This window comes from Humulus lupulus, chromosome X, assembly GCF_963169125.1.
Source record: "Humulus lupulus chromosome X, drHumLupu1.1, whole genome shotgun sequence".
Taxonomy (NCBI): Eukaryota; Viridiplantae; Streptophyta; class Magnoliopsida; order Rosales; family Cannabaceae; genus Humulus; species Humulus lupulus.
Window position 1 is genome coordinate 153,902,077 of NC_084802.1, and position 5,378 is coordinate 153,907,454.

Below are 5,378 nucleotides of genomic sequence, written 5' to 3' on the forward strand. Positions count from 1 at the left end.
CTGTGGTGTTCTAGGTGTAGTGAGTTGGGAATGACTTCCATGCTCACACTAGTGGTCCTCGTATTCATAATCCAAGTACTCTCCTCCTAGATTAGATCGAAGAACTTTAGTGATTTACGTAATTGTTTTCCAGCTTCTGCTTGGAATTCTTCAAACTTTCCAAAAGTTTCAGAATTAGTTTGCATCAAATTTAGGTAACCATCACTACTACAAAATACTCTTTATGAGTCACCTTTTTAGGACACACACTTAAATGCAAGCCCTAAAAAATATTTCTAGAGTTTTTAGGACTCTCATTGTGAGTCCTTAACTTTATAAATAAATTTTAGGACTCGCAATGAGTGTCGTAATAAAATATATGGGGATTTGAGTGTGAAAATGAGTGGTGACTTTTAAAGACTCACTTTAGATGTCATTTTAGTAATAAGGGCGCCCAAAGAGTGCCCTTAAAATTTTTAAGTAAATAGGGATAAAAATAATTTGGGGATTTCGAATTGGGCTTAGGGTTTGTTTTTTCTCATCAGCACAAAATTGAAGAAGAAGAAAAAGAAGGAGACGAACCCAAACCTTTTCATGCGGCTGAGTTCTCTCGTCGACGGCGATGGGCTCATTCTCTCTCAAGCTCCTGCCTCGGATCCCCTCTACTCTCAAGCTTCCTCCCTCAGATTGGTGGGTGGCAGGTATCTTACTCTCCAAACCCATTTCAAGGTTTGGTTTTTTATTTTTCCGCCTATCTCACCATCTCTCTTGTTTATATGTACATTTGTGTTTTTTTTTATTTCTCACACGGTAGGCTCCCTCTTTCTCACATTCTCTACTACTCTCTCTCTCTCGTTCTCTCTCTATATATATATGTGTGTTTATGTATTTTTTTTAATTTCTATTTTGTTTTACTGATTTTATTATTTGCTATTTTGTGAAAAGGCTCCTTCTCTGAGCTATCTCTCTAAATCAAGTTTATATGTATATATATATATATATATATTTTATATACATATTTTAATTTTCTTCTGTACTAATTTTGTGCTCTGTTTTGTGTGTGTGAAAGGGGAAGATTTTATGGGTTTGTTGTGTGCTCACCTTATGTCTCCCTCGGCATCCTAAATATTGTGATATCTATATGTGTTTTAATTTTTGTTTTGATTTATATTGTTTTTTTAGAATGTTGTATGTACGTTAGATGTTTAACCTTATATGACATATCATTTGTGGTTTGAGATTTCTCAATTAAGTTGATGGTGAACATGGTTATGGAGGATTAACGGTGTACCTTTACTATGGTGGCTTTGGTGGTGATCATGATTATTGGGTCAAGATTGTGGAAGAGGTCGTCACTATCAGAGGCCTTGTTATGGTATCATCTCTTTGAAATAATATATATATATATTTATACTTATATATGTTTGCTACATTTTCTTATAATCTGTATGATCTTTTATCCTGTGTTTGGTAGTGATTATAGCAGAAAGCTTGAGATTAGCTTTGTAGAATAGTTATTTGACAAGAGATTTTAAATGTAGAAAACCTATAGGTAAACTTAAATTGAAACATGACTGCCAAATGAAGAGGCGGTTCATTTATATAAAAACAACCATTCCTTTATGATAAACAAATATGTTCAAAGAGAGCTTAATTTCTCACATTTGGATGATTTTACCAGATCATCAATATATCATACTTCTATGATGCAAACCATGACTCTAGCAACATTTTCGATATATGGCTCCAGGTACCATTTCATTTTTCTATGGGAAATTTTGTAATGCTTCTATTAGAGACAAGTATATAGTTTGATTTACATGTTTATTTACTTATAATTAATTTGTTTGTTTGTTAATAATTAGAAAAGAAGAAAGTTCAAGAATTGAAGCGGTGGATTGAAGAATTGGAAAATGAATTGAGGTGAACACAGACTAATAATAAATATAATCTTTGATATATTTTGCTACTACTTTAATGGCATATTATTTGTATTGTGCTACTCATTTTTTGGTGTATTTTGTGACTGATTTTTGGTGTATTTTGTTACTGGGTTGAATGGATTAATATTGTAGATTTATAGTCTATTTTGTTGCTAATTTTAGTGTAGTTTGCTACTATTTTGGAATACCTCGTACAGGATGAATAATATTTTATGAAATAGTACTATCTAACAAGAAATTGTTTGCTGCTTGACTATACGAATAATGTATATCCTAATTAATTGGATATACATTATTCATAGATTTAGAGATGTACACTAATTAATTATAAATTATTTTGTTGGTATTAAATATTTTAGGTATGCGTGGATTAAGAAATGGAAGATGATCATTTTATAACAGCTCCTAACATTCCTGAATTTTAGCCTTCGCCTGATTTACTCGACAAAGGTAGATTTAGCTACTTGTCAATTTTATTAATTTGGTTTTCTCTGTTCTTGTTAATCTTATAAACTATCATATTATTAGATATATAATACATAACCAAGCAGTTGGTCTGGGAAAAATTAAATTCAATACACTCATGTAAATTAAATAGACATGTGTGGCACAATAAGACTATGATACACACATTAGAAACACATAGCACAAACGACATTTCTCAAGCCTTTTATCTTTACACCTGTTTTATCATTTTAATAACACATGTGGACATTTCAGATCAAAACGATATGTTCAAAACAAAGATTTAACGGGCAGAGAAAAAAATAAGCAGGATGCACTACTTTAGATCAAGATTGCAAGAGTATTCGAAGGTTCGAATCCACAATAGCTATTGATTGGTAACCTTTCTCTCGAACAATTATCTTCCCGTGTTTTCTTCCTCTTTGTATTTTATTACACTTTCTCACTAATTTGAGTTGTCTCTTCTCACGTACACTCTTCTCTCGTCTCACAAATTCGCACACTTCTCTTCTAAGTTGTCTCGTTATGCTGCTTGTGTTGAATCTATTCTGTGTGCTGCGGTAATATATGGATGAAAATATGTGTTGTTTAACTTATTGATTGATGGTTGGATCTTATTGGTTGATTTTTTTTTATAGTGAATTGCATTCAGAATTTGGAGTTAGTGTTTTGGTTTGCATTCGTGAGCATAATTTGGTTTGGATTGTGCTAATGGTATATGCTAAAATGATTATTGAATTTCAGATTTGATGAGAGGTGGTAGTGTGAAATTTATTGTTTTGTTTCATTGAAGATCAATTAGAATTTTGGGAATATTTATATGAATAGTTTTTATGATTATTGCTGAAAATTTTGATGATTATTTAGATATTGATGGAGAGATAGTTTTATTTTTTGACTGCTTAATAATATTGAGTGGAAGTTGTTTGGCTTTTGATGATGGAATATGCTAGAAATTTTTATGAAGTATGTGTTTTTCAACTTTTAATGGTGCTTTTTGTAATTGTACAGGAACCTTATATATTTATATGTATATATATTATTCTTGTAGTGAAAATGACATTCTGTTAGCATTGGACCATGGGTAGAAACTAGAATGTTTGTGGTGATATTGAAGAGGATAAGTTTTTGCAAAGGAACGAAGAAGTTGCTTGAAGAATCTCTCATCAAGTCAAGTTATGATATTATGGGGTTCCATTGTTAATTCAAGTTATCCTTATTAGATTTCTTAGTTCTGTATTATAAATGTGATAAGATTGATTATTTATATTTGTTCCAAATTTGGTTTTTTTTAGATTTTCAACTATCTCATTGAATGTACAAGTTTTGTTATTTTAATCTATAAGTTTTCAAATTTGTATATAAATGTTTCATTTAAATCGTAATTTTTAATTTAAAACAATTATAAATTATTTTTTAAAAAAATTAAAAAATATAACTTTTAGGGACATGCATTGTGAGTCTTCAACAATATTCTTTTAGGGCATGCGAAGAGAGTTATAAATTTTTTATTTAAAGGCACTCATCAAGATCTTTTAGGATACGCATTGCAAGCCCTAAAAATATTTGCGGGGGCGTGCTCTAAAATCTTTTGTAAGGCTCACAATGTGAGTCTTAAAAAGCATTTTTTTGTAGTTGTGCATATCTTGAATAATCATCAATAAAAGTAACAAAGTATTCAAACGCTCCTCTCGCTTGTACATTAAGTGGACCACACACGTCTGCTGTACAAGTTGGAGTGGTTCTATAGCTCTTGAACTTTTTGCAGAGAAAGATCATCTTGCCTTCCGAATAGGATTCACAAACTGGAAGAGAACCAATAGCTAGTTCTCTTAAATGTCCTTCCTTTACTAATCTATACATCCTATCCAAACCAATATGTCTCAATCTTAAGTGTCATAGATATGTTTCGCTATCAGAATTAGTCTTTTGACGTATAGTAAATATTGGATTAGTAACTTTAAAAATTTCAGAGTTGTAGATTGATCGTTCTTTAGCCCATCATTGGATTTTGCATGAAAGATTTCAATACCAGATCTTGAGAAAAAAATTGAATTATTATTGAAAGAGAAATCAAAACATTTTTCATGCAACATAGAAACAAAAAGTTCCCGATTAATAATCACATTACTAATCATAAACTAAAAGTTTCTAAATATTAGTTTTCTTGTTTGAAATATAAATAAAAAATCTCTAAAACAAAAACAAACTAAAAATTTAAAATTGTTCATAACAATTTTTTTTTTAAATAAAACTAAAATCAAGCTCCATCTTTATCCAGAATTTTGCGTATAGTTAACCTCTTTCCAGAAGGATTCTTAACCTGCGATGAAGAACAAACAACAACAAGTATAGTTAGTGGCATCTTGGAGCACAAAACTACTAGAAAAATATATGTAAGTAAAATTTGTCTTTGTTTCTTTCAAATGATTAGACTTAGCAAATTCATCAGCTTCCTCTATTATCAAGTGCCATATTTCATAGGCATTCTCGATATGTATATATTTAGCACATATAATGAATATTAGTAGTTTTCGATATAGTAAATATGATACATGAATGCAACAAATTTGAATAACACATAAAAAAAATTATTACTAATTTCGCGATAAATTAATGGACCAGCCTTAGGGTAGGTCAGACTAATCTCAAATTAATTTTGAGAAAATTCTAAAATTCATAAGTGAAAACTTAAAATTAACAATTTTCTCTTTTGACTTACGAACAACCGCTTGTTTGGTCAAGATTAACTAGTCCGCTCGAAAGCCTAGTTAACATTTGTGAGAGTAATCCATTATTTTTTAATAATGACTTAACTAAAGAGTGTGCCTTAGGGTCAGTCAAACTTGAAATACATCATTCAATCATATTCTTAAAGATAAAGAAGTTAACATTGAATAATAACAAAGTCAGAAACTTTCCTTAAGGGGAATCAAACAAAGGTGTCTCGAGGCCTATTCCATGAAACATCGATGTTAACTACCAATGGAG

General features: G+C 30.6%; 1 long non-coding RNA gene across 6 annotated transcripts; it reads left to right on the forward strand.

The window, feature by feature from the left end:
• The first annotated feature begins 492 nt into the window (after positions 1 to 492).
• Positions 493 to 3,753, forward strand: LOC133803991 (uncharacterized). 6 transcript variants are annotated; one of them, XR_009878253.1, is made up of 7 exons: positions 493 to 680; positions 1,219 to 1,354; positions 1,661 to 1,729; positions 1,845 to 1,902; positions 2,282 to 2,372; positions 2,643 to 2,764; positions 3,399 to 3,753. It is a non-coding gene; the product is annotated as an uncharacterized LOC133803991 (long non-coding RNA). The 6 variants fall into 6 exon arrangements; XR_009878255.1 differs by having other exon boundaries at positions 1,233 to 1,354; XR_009878254.1 differs by having other exon boundaries at positions 493 to 1,354; positions 2,643 to 2,737.
• The last annotated feature ends 1,625 nt before the right edge of the window (positions 3,754 to 5,378 follow it).